At 45.4% G+C, this 14,814-nt stretch overlaps 1 pseudogene across 1 annotated transcript; it reads left to right on the forward strand.

Annotated features, from left to right (window-relative positions):
• Positions 1-9,532: 9,532 nt before the first annotated feature.
• LOC308568211 (E3 SUMO-protein ligase PIAS2 pseudogene) lies at positions 9,533-11,334 on the forward strand (annotated as a pseudogene). Its single transcript has 2 exons — positions 9,533-9,568; positions 9,730-11,334. The product of its transcript is annotated as an E3 SUMO-protein ligase PIAS2 pseudogene (transcript).
• The last annotated feature ends 3,480 nt before the right edge of the window (positions 11,335-14,814 follow it).

Raw genomic sequence — 14,814 nt, forward strand, 5'->3', positions numbered from 1 at the left:
AACGAAGAAGATCTAGTGTGACAAATACAAAATGGTCTGTGGGGAAGCAGACGACCTGTGACCCCCCCCCTTGAGGATCTTCAAATGGTGTTTCCGAAGCCCTGGGTCTGGCTTTGTTCTAAGTACAAGCCAACTTCTCCCAGGGCCTGAGCTACTCCCATGGTCTATATTAGGAAGCAGTAGCTGTTGCATCGATTGTCCTAGTGGGAAGTCCCAGCTTTGCCTTGTACTAGTTCTATAACACTGTGCAAGTGGCTACAATAACTGAGCCACAGTTTTCTTGTTTTTAAAATAGCAATAACAGTAACACCTAGCTCAAATTGTATGGATTAAATCAGATTAATATACAAAAAATAATGCTTAAAGGAGATAAAGGAGCTTTCATGGGACAGGTTACCTTTGACCCTGTGAAAGCACAGATATACATCTAGGAGATTTGGGCACCGCTCTCTTATGGCTCCAGAATATCAATATCACAGAATCAAAGTCTACGCACTTGGAAAGGAACCTCAGAAAACCTAGCCTGACTTGCTCATTTATGGATGCATTCTCATCCGTGGGAGAAAGGAAGTTACTCATCCATCAATGTTAAAACTAAGGACAGAGACCAACTTTTTTTCAGTCTTTGCACTCCCTGCCCTGCCCCCACTCCCCTTAGCACATGGCCTGGCCAAAGTTTATACTCAGTAAAGCAGTCACTGAATTTTGTTAATTTGTCCAAGGACACAGAACTCAAAAAAGAAAAAGCCTGATTAAAAATTCCATTTTTTCTGACTTACAGAGAAGAGGGCTTCTATGGTAGATGAGAGTAATCCAGATCTTGGTTCAAAGCTCAGCTCTGCCCTGAAGCTGTGGGACCCCAGGCAAGTTATTTAACTTCTCGTTGGTAGAGGGAGCATAACAGCAGCCACACCTCCGCGCTATTTCAAGAATTAAACGAGATACTGATACCATGCGCCGGGCTCTCTATTACAAAAGACCAAATATTAACAGTAACCCAGAGGAAAAACAAGTCAGTCAAAAATCTGGATATTCAGTTGACATCACATGAAGCCTCTAGATGTTTAGAACTAACTTAGGGAACTGAATTTCCAAGTTTGCAATCATGTCTGTGTTTCATAGGTGTCCTCACTAATACCCCATCTCCTCTCCCAGGGAAGTCACCCCTGACACTTCACCCAGGCCTTCCCGGGCTACTGCACAGGGCTACTGCAAAAGACGGGTAGGATGGTGGCTTTGGATAGTGGGCAACCCTTTAAAAACAGGAGGGAGGGGGTTTTCACGTGCCAACTGAAGTCCAGCTGGGTCTAACTATAACACTGGCTGAAAATTCTTGGGAACTTCTCCAAATTAAAAATCTAACTTGAGATAGAAGCAAAAAAAAAAATCTCATTAAAAAAATACTGTTTTTTTTTTTTCCAGTCCATTGTGGGAGCCACCTCTAATTAAGCAAGGCATGGAACAGGCAAACCAATGAGCAATCGGAATGACAGAGAAAACTGCGCTCTAATGGTCACTACCAATCTCTAAAATGAACCTTTCTCGGCTTGAAGAGATGGATGGCTCGTACTTGCGTTTCCCATGTCAGAGGTGGCTCATCCACCATGTCATTACATAAAGCAATTACTGCACTTTTCTCGGGCTCCGTTTGCGGCACTCGCATGGCCGCTCAGCTTACTGACGGCAACATTTACCTTCCTCCTTCTGGTCTAAGCGCAACAGCCGGGCTGCAGGTCACCTTCTACACGACGCCTCCTCCTGCCTGGCCTCGGCTGTGGTCAGCGCCACTTGGAAGCAGCCAGTTTGACTCTGTGGACAAACTGACAGCCACACTTGTTTTGTTAGCCTAAAAAAGAACCCGTTAGCCATTGAACATTTATGAAATTTCTTGGTGATGTGCGCAAGAGGCACCTTTGCCCCAAGCCCCGAGGCTCAAGAATAAAGTGAAGGATGCAGTGGGGTAAGGGAAGGATTGTTTATGTTGCAGCTGGGGGTAGGTTTGGAGATGGGGTGAGGAGTGAGATGGGGTCTGAAATGGGATGAGGTGCTTGGGTGATGGATGGAGTTAGTATTAAGGCTGGGATAAGGCTCAGGAATTGGGTGAGGGACAGATTCGAGGCTGGGTGAAGGATGGGAGACAACCCCAGACAGCATCAGTCTTTGGCTGGGGGTAAGGGAAGATAGTGTGGAAGCACCAGGCAGAGGCTCAGGATTTGGGCGAGGTGATGGTCAGGCCCTTGGGAGGCTCAGAGACGGATGGTCTGAGACTCAGGATGGATAGGGAAGACCTCAGTGATGGGGTGATGTCTGTTGTATGCATTACTTGATTTTCTTTTTTTAAAGCTGAAAGCCTGAGAGCTTATTTCTTAAGGTCAAGAAATGAGTCCTCAGCTGCTTCAAAACACTCCATCAGATGGCCCAGAGTCAGCCCAGAGCAAAACGGGAAAGTGCTGGGCTGTCCCCTCCCTTTCCTTCTGGGAAGCTTGTTTCCCTTTCTGAAAGGGCAAGCACCCAGCAGCTCTTAACACCCTGTGGCTTGGGCACCTCCAGGTCGCATGTGGTGTCGGTGCTAGGCCCAGCACCCTGAGACGGTAACAGCGTTGAGAGGGGGAAGGACGTGGGATTTAAAATCAAGGAGACCTGAGTTCTGCTCCTAAAACTTAGGCAAATCCCTGGTCCTCTCTGACCCTGATTTCTCAACGATTAACAGGGTTTTTCTTACTTCTATGATGGGTTTGGGGATTGAGCAAGTAACAAGTGTACAAAGAGCTTCCTAAGATATAAACGGTATATTATTACTGACAGCTGTGACGGTCATCTTAGCACTGGAGCACGGACCCTGGGGAAGACAGTGGTGGGCTCTCAGGGGGGCTCTGAGGAGGGATCTGGCCCAGCTCCTCTGAGAGGAAGAACCTCTGGGTCTCAGATTCTTCATCTAGGTATCAGCTCTAACAATCTCAGTCTTCAGAATTTCTCAGAACTTCTGTGTGGAGGGGAGGAGAAGGAAGGGCAGAAGCAGGAGGTGACTCTGGGGAGACATTTATTTCACCAGGCCACATATAATGGGTCATTTGAGAAGCACAGATGGCTGTATCCTTGCCCAGGCTGCATCCCTGATTTCTGCTTCAGCCACGCTGTTGGTACATAATGTATTTCAAGAATCAACAGCAAATGCAGCTGGCAGCTGGTTTCCTGGTACTATCTGGGGCTTCCCAGGATCCCAAACAGGAGATCGGGTTATCACAGTGGCTGCCGACAGGCAACAGCCATGGCGGGGCCAGCAAAGAAGGATAGTAGGTATTTGTCTAAGTGCACCGCTTGAGAGCCCCTCACCCCAAATCTCCTCCCAGGGTCCCCAGATGTCCCCATCAGAAAGCTGTTCCTTTGGTGTTAGCACTATACTGTTCCCATTCTCTCTCTTTAAAATACAAAGACCCCAACCAAACATGGAGTATTAAGCCCAAAGTCCTGGGACTTTTCCCACCTGTACAGCTATAGCTCAGACTCCCGTGAGGAGGCTCTGTCTTGGTCCATCTACTCTCCTTGCACTCCCTGTCTCCTGGGGTGAACACGGTCACACCCATCACTTCACCCACTACCTACATGCTTGGGCGTCCCAAACCAGCCCAGGTTCCTCTTCTTGTTTGAGGCCCTGATAATCCACTGCTTCCCAGACACCTGAGTGACCCATAACCACCTCAGATCAAGGAGTCCATAGACAAGTCTTCACCTGTCCCCTCCTTCCTCAGATGGTCCCTTTATCAATGATGCCAGAAACCTGGCGGTCTTGTTTTACTCTCCAGTTGCTCTCACTCTCCCCATCCAATTCTACTTCGTCGATTCCTGTCAGTTCTACCTTATAAACAGCCTGCAGATCCATCTGCTTATCATGATTCGCTTGCCTAGTTCAGGTCTAATCGTTTTCCTCCTGGCACTACTGAAAAATCCTCCTAAATGGTTCCCGCACCCCTAGCGATCCGCCTGAAACCCATTCTCCATAGTCAAGCCAGTGCAACCCTGATGAAATCACTCATGTGCCCAAAAGCCTTTGATGGCTCCCCATTAGCTGTGGAATCTAGTCCACGACCTAGGACCCTCATCCTCTGGCCCTAGCCACGTCCCTCCAGCCTCTTCTCCCACCTCAGCTCCCTCTCCCTATGCTGGGAGCCTCAGTCCCCAACAACCATCTGCAGTGCCCAGTGTTGCTTAAGTACATGATGTGTTTCTTTTTCCTGGTCTGCTTCATTTGGTTGACTCTACTTCTCCTTATGGACTCATGTCAAGCATCTCCTTTTCTCTTAACCCCTTTGGCAGGCTAAATAATGGCCCCCAAAGGTATATACGTGTCTCGATCCCTGCAACATGTAAATATTCTCTTAAAAGGCAAAAAAAGATTGTGCAGATGTCATTAAGTTAGGGATCTTGTGATGGGGAGGCTATCCTGGATTACCTGGGGCAACCTAAGTGCCATCACATGTGCCCCTATAAAGAAGAAAACAGAGAGAGAGTTGACCTGAGAAGAAGAATGCAATGTGACCACAGAGGCAGAGACTGGAGTGATGTTGCCACAAGCCAAGGAATGCCAGCAGCCACCCCAAAGCTGGAAGAGACAAGGAGTGGATCTTCCCCTAGAGCCTCTGGAAGGAACATGGTCCTTCTGGCACCTTGGTTTTGGCTCAGTGAAACTGTTTTCAGATTCTGGCCACTAGAATGGTAAGAGAATAAATTTTGTTGCTTTATGCCACCAAGTTTGTGGTGACCTGTGACAGCAGCCCTAGGAAACTAATTCAGCCCCGGACCCCAGACCAGGTAAGGCCACTCCCACAGGCTCCCAGAGCCCGTAAGTTCACTGTGACACCTCTCATGCCATGCTGCAATTCCCGTCCTCATGTCTGTTTCCCCAACCTGCTTTATTGTGACTTTGAGGATGGGCACTATTTTACCTCTCTCTTTAGAGATGATCACCTATGAGGCTTTAATAAATGTTTGTTGAGAAAAGGAACAAATGAATGTTATCCCCCAGTGCCTGGCCTGACCCATGAGAATCCAGCACAGCTTGGACTGTCACCATACTGGGACCACCTGCCTCACCTCGGACCCCAAATGCCAACTATTTGCAGACACTGCACCCTGGGACTTGGCCTCCTGGTTACATTTCTAGAGCCAGTGTCTGCAGCTCAGCCATAGCTCTAGTCAGTCCAGTGTGCATGAGAATCACCTGGGGGGTTGTTAAAAACGTGCAGTTTCTGGGCCCTAGCCCCAAAGGCTCTCAGCCAAATGCCTTACGAATCTGTACTTGTGAACTCTACTCAGCCCACCCCCGGCCAGGTGATTCCAATCCAGATGTGGCAAGGACTAAGCTTTGAGCAAAATATGTCCCAGTGCCTGTGCTGCCCTCGCAGATCCTGTCCCAAACCCCAGCTCACTGCTTCTTCCCGTCGGCTTGGGCTGCAGAGAACTGACCTTCTGGTCTTGCACATGAATCTCGAAACAAGGCACTGCACCCTCAGAGTCAAAGATTAATAAGCTCATCTGAAGGTCCAAAGAGGTCTAAGTTCAGGAATTTGGACGGTTTCTATAGCTACAGCAGCATGACATTGAACAGTGGATGCTTTTGGTTTCTCCGGGCAACCATTTTCATCCATCCTCACAGAAACCCATGTTTGTTCAGCTCTCCGCCTATCCTCAGCACCACTCCTAAATGACTCAAAGAAAACGTGATCCATCTAAGCCCACGACGAGGATTCTATTCCCCTTCTAGCCACTGGAGTTCAAGGAAAGGTTTCCTGGGGGGTCTCTGTGGGAAAGACTTCTTTCCCCTTAGAAGAGCCTTGGAAAGCGGTGCCCCTCCACAGGGTGCAGTCCCTGCTGCTACTGGCAGCTGTCCCACAACCAGGAGTGAACCGGCCTTGGGTGAAGCTGACGTTGGGATAAGGGAAAGAGTCAGGGTCTTGAAGACACGGTTATGCTGCTAAAAGGGCCAATCCCAAAGCCTCACTGCCCGTCAACTTCCTCAAATGCGGCTGCATGTCACTGACACATCCTGATGACCAACCACGTCAGCCAGAAAGAGCCTCATCCTGGAGACCTGTTCCATGACATAAAAATTGGACCAGCTGAAGGACTAGGCACAGAGCCGAATAAAATAGTGTTGCTTGAGTTCTGCACAATCAGGGCCAGTTGCCCACATCCCTGGCCCAGCCTCCCTGCTCCTGGGATGTTTATTTCTGGAAGGATCTGACACAATCACACGTGTAATGGTGGGTGTCATCTACGCCCAGCTGGGTATGCGTGTCAGGTCAGGATGGAGCAGCAGCAGCCTCTGGTTTGCGTCGTTGTTGACAAGGGAAGTAGAGAATAAAGTCTGTCACCACCTCCGGGCAGACATGGGATCAACAGGCCTCTACTTATTCTATGACTTTAGGGGAATGGAAAGGAGACGTCAGCTTCAAGACTGTGACCTGAGCTATGGCTGGGCAGTACTTTCTCAGGACCATCTTGATGGAGTAGCTTAAGTGAGTCCCTTCAAAACAGCAGCAGTCCTTTGCTGGTGGACCCTGGCAAGGAGTATGGGGAGGAGATGTGGACAACAGGGGCCAAGGCGGACCCTACCTTCGCCTGGCCCACCTGCTGCTTCTCCATACAGTCAGTCAGCAGAAAGAGCTACAAAACAGCATGGGGCAAAGAGACTGGTCTGGAGTCCTTTGCGATGGATCAGATCACACCTTTAGCACTGGCGAGCTTCGCCTCTCTGAGCTGAACTTTCCTAGTCTATGGGATTGTGGTGATAGTGCCCATTTCAGGGCCTGACATGAGGATTAAATGTAATGACCCCCATCACTGAGGACACACCAAGTACTAAATAAACGGTGGCCCTTATTGTGATGTTTTCTCATTAGTATCTGCTCTTAATCTTGGAGAGGGGAAGTTTTAAAAGCACAGAACATGGCAGGCACTCCCTGAGCATTTGGATGGAACCAATAGAGAGACATGATTTTCTGGAACGACATCCAGGCCAGCTCATCACTGCACCAGGGACACTGTGACTTACCAACTGTCTGTGTTATGACTAAACACTTAAAAGGAAAGATGGCCTAGAGCTGGAACCCAGTGAACTGAGGCAGGAACTGCACAGCTGGGCAGACAAGAGGGAATTCTTATAGCTAGAAGCTGGGCGGAGATCGGCTGTCTGCTTTTCTGGTGCTGGCAAACTCCCATGGAAGGTGTTGGCCATTTCATGAAGTCATGAGTGGCCAGACAGCACTGAACCCCACCCTTTCATTTTAGACCCAGTATCCAGGGGTCCAGGAGAGGAGGGGACTCACCAAGGACAGACGGGTGTTGGGAGATATGCTGGCATTACAACTGAGGACTCCTGACACCCAAGTCCATTGTTCTGATCCTTGAGGGAATCATGACTAATGGTGTTGAGTTTGCTATGACAGATCATATTTCTCTAGATTTATTTGTTTATTTGAACTAACGTGTCCTTTCTGCAGTCATCAGGCAAAATTGTGGAGGAGGCGCAGGACTGTCCCCAGCCTCTCCAGCCTCCCCTGCCCTCCTCCCCATTCTGCTCCCAGCAGACAGCAGGGCTCCCTAGCAGCCTCATCTCAGCCCCCTCTCCTGTTTCCATCACGGGGTCATTACAATCTGTCATTATTTGGAGGGTTGTTTACTTATTTTCCATCTATCTGTTCCCACTGGGTGGTACACTCCACAAAGGGCTATGTCCCAGTGCCTAGAACAGTGCCTGGTACACAGCACATGCTCAATAAATATTTGTTCAAGGAACCAACCAACAAACTCACTTACACTGAGGTTAAAGAGCCTTACCATGTTCCCTCTAGTGGTGTAATATAAACTGTAAGAGAGGATCCTTAGGGAAAGGAGTGGACTGGGAGGAGGGGCCTAAGATGTTCTGAGCACTTTCTGAGGGCCTGGCTCTGAGCTAGGTTGACTCACATTATCCATGACAATGGCCACACATGGCTGATCCCCTTGACAGATTAATGCTTAACCCACAGCAATGAGTCTCTGTGGAAGGAATTCAAGCATGGTAGAAATTGAAATGATTTTGAGTCTGAGAATGGAATCTTCCTGGTGCCTCTTTTAGCACGCTTTGCAGGCAATACTTATATTGCCTGTCCATAGAAGGATCCTATTTTGAACACCATGACCAGAGGAATTACCGTTGTCCAGGCAGGAGGTTTTCAAGCCAGTGGAAGCTTTGGGCGACTTTCACTATGGATGTGCAGGTGTGACTAAAAGACTCTTTGTTAAGACTTCTGAGAGAATTAAGTTGTTGCCTCCTAGTAGACCCTTTCATCTAGACAAAAGGAATCCTAGGAATTTTAAGGATATTGCTCTATGGACTCCTGACAAGCCCAAAGTAGCTGGGAATAAATCTAAAGGAGAGAGTCATATCTCAGAAACAACTGTGGGTGTGACTTTTGTCAAATGGATTGGGCAAAATCCTTCCTATTAATAGGAAGCCCATACAGTCAGGAGAACTGAACATGAAAAAGTGCTGCCAGCCTGGATTAAAAGGAACCAGAACCTGAAATTGTTTAAATTATAAAAGATCCTTTAGGTCCCCAATTTTCTATAGAAAGGAAGCAAACTGAGAAAGCTACCTAGCTGCAAATGCAGGCCATTTCTTGGGAGTCCCAGATGGTAGACCCAAGAGCCAGAGAAAAAAACAGACTGGGGAGCTACTCCTAGGCAAGAACTAGACCTAATCAAGGAATATACACTATGTATCAATGGAAAACTATGGAGCAGAGAAAATCATCATCTTGGATGAATTTCAAAAACATAACCTTGAGCAAAAGAAGTGAGACACCAAAGAATATGTTAAATAAGATCCTGTTTATATAAAATTTTAAAACAGGCAACGCTAAGCATGAAAACTGGGAATGCACACATTGGTGCTAACACTCAAGAAAAGCAAGCACAGGCTAACGCGAAAGTCCAGGCAGGGGGTAGTTAGGCAGAGGGAGAAGAGAATGTGGTTGAGGCAGGACACGCAGGGTTTCTCAGACACTGATGCTTTCTTTCTTCACCAAGGTGGCGGTCGATGGGTTGTTTTATTTTAACATGCATATGAGTTTTATCTTTCCATACTTGATATTTATTTTTCTAATTGAGAACATACAAACTACTTCTAGTAATGACTGATTGGGTCATTCAAACCAACCTTCTCAGTGAGAACAGCTACAGAAGTTGAATAAAATAATGACGATAACAAGAATAATAACTATTGTTATTTTTATAAAAAAACAAACAACAAAAAAAACCCTGAAGCCCTCAGGGGATTAATAAAGCAGGAAAGAATGACCAAGTCATGATTTGGGAGAAAATATAATGCAGAAAGCTGAGCATTCTGCCGATTCTGGAAGAGAGAGCTGGGAAGCTAAGAGTCTTAATAGTGCTCCAGGCACTTTGCAGGCCAATGGACCAAAGTTAAAGTTCAGGGACCACCACAGGGGAGGAGCCCTGGTCACGCCCCCTGCCGCGTGGACCTGGAAACATGACCGGCTGCCTTAAGAGTCAGAGTGAACCGAAAGTAGGGCAGCCCTGGAAGGCATGCAACCCAACTTCCAATCATCTCAGTGAAGTTCACCCTGAATGGGTAATGCCCTTGATGCCTTCCAAGAGCAAACGGGAACGCTCCCTGGAGGAGGGAGATAACATAATCCAAGGCCTATGTTATTGAATTTATCGTAGAAACGCAAAGCTGGACAGGGCCTGCAGCAGCATCTTCGGCAGCGCCCAGGGTGGGATGGGGCTGGGGGGAGCAGCATCTGTGGCGGCAACGGGACTGGGTGCTGCGGGCGGTGGCACCCACGGTGGAATAAAGTGGTGGATTTCGAGGAACTGAGGAATACGGTTTCTAGTTTTAGGGATTCTGGGGCTACAGGTGTTACTAGGCTTTGCTGGACGGAATAAAGCTGGACACAAGCATGACCTCCTGATGAGGGCGTGCATTTATTGAAGAGTGGCTGCAGCCTTCCGGTTCAGATTAAAATCCGAGAACTGCATGGACGCGGACGCCCGCGGACTCTTGAAGGCCTTTCCGATTTCCCCACGATCAAATCCTCGGTTTTCAGCTCGGATGGTAGCTCATCACCTGTGGAGCCTGACCTGGCTGTGTCTGGAATCCACCCCCTGCCTTCCGCTGCAGCTACACCCCACTCACCATCCTCCCGTTGGCTCAGTGTTGCTTCCAGATACGCACTGAGCGCGTTTCAGAGGCAGCAGCCATCTCCCCCCGTTCTCCCTGTCCATCCTGATGTGCGGTTAAAAACCTTGCCCTTTTATGATGCTCTCATCAAGCCCACGAGTTTAGTTCAAAGCAGTATTCAACAATTTCAGGAGAAGTTTTTGTTGTTTTTGCTCTGACACCTCAACAAGCTAGAGAGGTATTCATATCCAGGGATTTTTTTTGCCAGGTTGTAGGAGAGATTCTTCACTCCAAGTTCAGCTGAGACTTTGCTTGGCAGAAACAAGGTACCCTCAAGAAGATAACTATCCCAATAGTCTATGTATTAAAGTAAATGGGAAGCTTTTTCCTTGGCTTGGCTAAGCACCATCGCCTAAAAATGAGAGTGAACAGAAGTGCCCTGGACACCCTTTAAACATTACACCTTTAGTTAGGTGTCTTCAGCTGTGCCAAACCAGGTTTCCATTTCTTGGACGTCAGAAATTGGAAAGTTAAAGAAAAACTTACTGCAGATCCTAATAGTGAAATTGCTACAACTAGCCTTCGGGTGTCCTTGATGTGCCCATTAGGGAAAATGAGGCTGACAATCCCATGCTGAGCAGCGACTTGTACACATCTACAGTGTTTTGACGCTGCTCTTTGAGTGAATGAGAAGCCCACCCAGATCTGTCCTATGTGTGACAAAAAAGCTGCCTATGAAAATCTAACTTTAGATGGGATTTTCATGGAAACTCTCAATGACTCTTCTGATGTGGATGAGATTACATTCCAAGAAGATGGCTCTTGGTGTCCAATGAGACGAAAGAAAGAAGCTATGAAAGTATCCAGCCAGCCATGTACAAAAATAGAAAGTTCCAGCGCCCTCAGTAGGCCTTGCTCAGGAACTATAGACAATGAGGCAAGAAGAAAGTGGATGCTATTGGCCTAACAACAGAAAGCTCTTCTGACAAAGAGGAAGACTCCCCTCCCCCTCCCCCGCCTAAAGGAAGCGCGTCTTTATGTCAGAAACAGAAGGCAGCCCAACCGAACGGGTTCTCACGCACCAGCCATCCGCTGTGAGGGTGCCCAGTGTGACTTCGGTTGATCCCCCTGCTATCCCGCCTTCTTAACGGACCACTCAGGACCATCCCATCACCTGCCAATATCAAGCACGTCATCAGGTTTGCCACGTTTGAATTTTCTTCCCATTACTCCAGTTGATCCCCAATCTCACCTCCCCCCAACAGCAAGCAGTACGTCCGTCACCCCCACCTGCCCCCCTGAAAGCGGCTCTCATGTTACCAGCAGCAGGACTGAGACGGGGTCACAGCCAGCAGTGGAAGTAACGTTCCTGACATTGTCTCATTGGACTAAAGGACTCACTCGATTCTCGGAATCAATTGTCCAAACTGCTCTTTCTTAGACCTCTTACCCATGGAAGCCTTTTTTTTTTTTTTTTTTTGTAACAATTACTTTGAAATTTATTTAAACATCAAATGGATTCTTTTGCTTTCTGAGAGATGAACCCAGACGACTGCAGCGAGAACCAAATGCCACACAGGACTTTTCTTACGCAGGCTGTACCCTGAGCATCAGATGTGTTCCCGTTACTGTATCTTCTTGGGAGATGCGTTGCCATTTCATGTTACTGGATGGATTCTACAAATCAGTTAAACATTTTGTTGTTGTTGTAGCGCACAGCAATGAAATGATGTAAATGTTCAAGCAAACTTTTTTCCAATTAAAAAAAAAAGATGTAATCAGTGATTCTGAAATGACAGAACTTCTGTTTAACCTGATGTGAAGGAAAAATATATGGAAAGAAATTACGTTCGCCAAATGATTCCCTTCCACAGAGAATTGTTCTATTTTGTTGAATTGATGGTCTTGATAAGTGGCCAAAGTTTGGGTTCCACTTGTCTTCCTGACCCCATCCAAGAAAAATGGCCTTTGTGTTATGTAATTGTCCCTGGTTGTCATTCACCCTTTGACTTTGTTTGCTGCTGAAAGCGAGAGAAGTTCTAGGGCCTGGCTGCTCTTTACTCACGAGCGTGTCGAAGCGCACTGCGCATACTCCACCCGACACACTGTGCGTTATTTCTGGTCATTGAACATTCTCATTCTAGAGATTTCTATAAATTTGGGGCTTGCCTTCTCAAAAAAGAAATTGTAGGCAGCCACTGAAGGAAGTGTTTTTGGAGTAAGAAATGTTGAGGGCCTGGAGGCAGTGGGAAAACAGATTTAGGGGAGGTGGAGATAACAAAGTGTAATTTGTTCCTGAGACCTTCTTTTGCTCATCTACTTTATAGAATGATATTTAAATCTTGGTTGAAACTTTTTGGATTTTAGTAACACTGACCAAGAAAGTATGTTTTAGATCTCTGATCATATTTAAAGAAAAAAGCACGTAGCAAGAGATTGGGATGACTTTAGATTGCCTTTTTCATTTGTTTTAAAGGAAAATCTTTCACTTTTTAAAAGGGCAAAAAGAACCACAAAAAGACAAAACAGAATTAGAAATGCTTGAATTTAAGCAAGGAAAATTAGGAGGAGGGGCCTGAACACCTATTTTCTTTCGCTTCATTTGGCTTCCTAAATAAATTTCAAGTTCTCAAGGAGTTAATACTTTCTCTCCCTAAGCTATTTCTACTTTAGAGATAAAATCCTTTTTGTAAAATGACTAATCTGATTCTCAAGCTGAAGTGCCCAGATAAAGAGCAGCGATTTCAGCAAGAACAGAAATGCATTACTTCAGGGTCGGGGCAGCTCCGGGAGTCAACGTGCCAGTGCTCAGTTTTTACACCTTCTCAAGTTTCTGTGGCCTCTGTGCACCTTTTGTACTGATTGCAGTTCACGTGATTTTCTGTATCATCCCTTCTTTGGCTACATTATCTGCTTACTTAATGTATCACCCTTTTAGGAGAGCTGCTTGTTATTAAAAATGTAGAAAATAAACTTCTTGCAGTAGTTGTGCCATAGTTGCCAGCTCTGTCTTGTCATTAGATTTCCAGCCCATGTTACAGTCCTTGGTCCAGATACAGAATTTCTTCATAATAAAATTTTGTGTTGCTGCATTAAATACAGATGCAATTTCTGTTACCTCTGTAATCACGACAGAAAAAGTAAGCTGATTTGTGTGGTATAATTTGTTAATAAAGAAATGATGTATATTTGTTATCATTTTGTTATCATTTGTTATCTACCCTTTAGATTTTCAGAGACTGCCCTCCCCAATAAGGCAAATGAAAATATTAATAGAAATTAGTTTTTTTACTTGGTCCTTGTAATGGATAACTCTGTGCTTTTATAGTTGTGATTTATTTCCTTTTTGATATTTTATGTGAACAGTTTTAGTGTGCATTTTGGTGCTTCCTGCTGAAATTATATGTAAATTTTTAATTTATCTCATGCAATAAATAAATAAATAAAAATGCAACATTGGTTTCGCATTGGAAAGATCACTTATGTAATTAAAGGAAATTTGTATCATCTACAAAGATACAAAAAATGTATTTAATAAAAACATTAACAACCATTAATTATTTTAACATATTCAGAAAGAGAGGAAGGGAGAGGGAGAGAGAGATAGAAATATCAATGATGAGAGAGTCATTGATCAGCTGCCTCCTGCACGTTCCCTGTTGGGGAGCGAGCCCACAACCCGGGCATGTGCCCTGACTGGGAATCAAACTGCCATCTCCTGCATCATAGGTCGATGTTCAACTGCTGAGCCATGCCAGCTGGGCCAACCATTAATAATTTTTAAAACTCCTAATAAATTAAGAATATAGGGAACTTTCTGAATCAGGTAACAGATATTCTCAACAAAGCTACTGTAAAAATTATACCAATGGTGAAATGCTGAAAGTTTGCCCCTGCTATCCTAATTTCTATTCAACATTGTACTTTAGGTTCAAGCCAGTACAACAAGGAAAGAAACATAAATAAAAAGTATAAAGATTGTAAAGGGAGAAATAAAATCAATGGAACAGAATATGAAAAAGTAAAATGAAATTTAACCTCTATTTCATACTATATGTTAAATCAGTAGTTCTCAAGTGAAGGATTTTACCCCTCTATGGAACATTTAGCAATTTTTGAGACATTAATTGTCATGACTGGAGAGGGATTTGCAATTAGCACCTAGGAAACAGAGGCTAGGTACATTGCTAAATATCCAACAATGCTCAGGACAGCCCTTCACAACAGTGAGTCATCGGGTCTAAAATGCCCATAGTACCGAGGTTGAAAAAGCCTGTATTAAATCAACTCTAACTGTACTGTAGATCTAAAAGGGAAAAGTAAATTTGAAAATCTAAATATAGATAAATAAATGGGAAAAGTAAAGCCAAAAAGCTTCTAGATGATAATACAGGATAATATATCCTTGACCTTGAGATAGGTAAAGACTGATTAACAGAAAACTCAAAGCATCGACAATGAAGGGAAAGACAGGTAAAATGAACTATATTAACATTAAGAACTGCTGTTCAAAAGACACCAAAAAGGAGGAAAAAGGCAAGATTAGAAGATATTTGCAATACATGTAAAAATCACAAGACTCTTAGCCAAAGAGCCTTGTATAAAGAACCTATACAAGTCATTAAAAA

Source organism: Miniopterus schreibersii (assembly GCF_964146895.1).
Source record: "Miniopterus schreibersii genome assembly, chromosome: 15".
Classification (NCBI taxonomy): domain Eukaryota; kingdom Metazoa; phylum Chordata; class Mammalia; order Chiroptera; family Miniopteridae; genus Miniopterus; species Miniopterus schreibersii.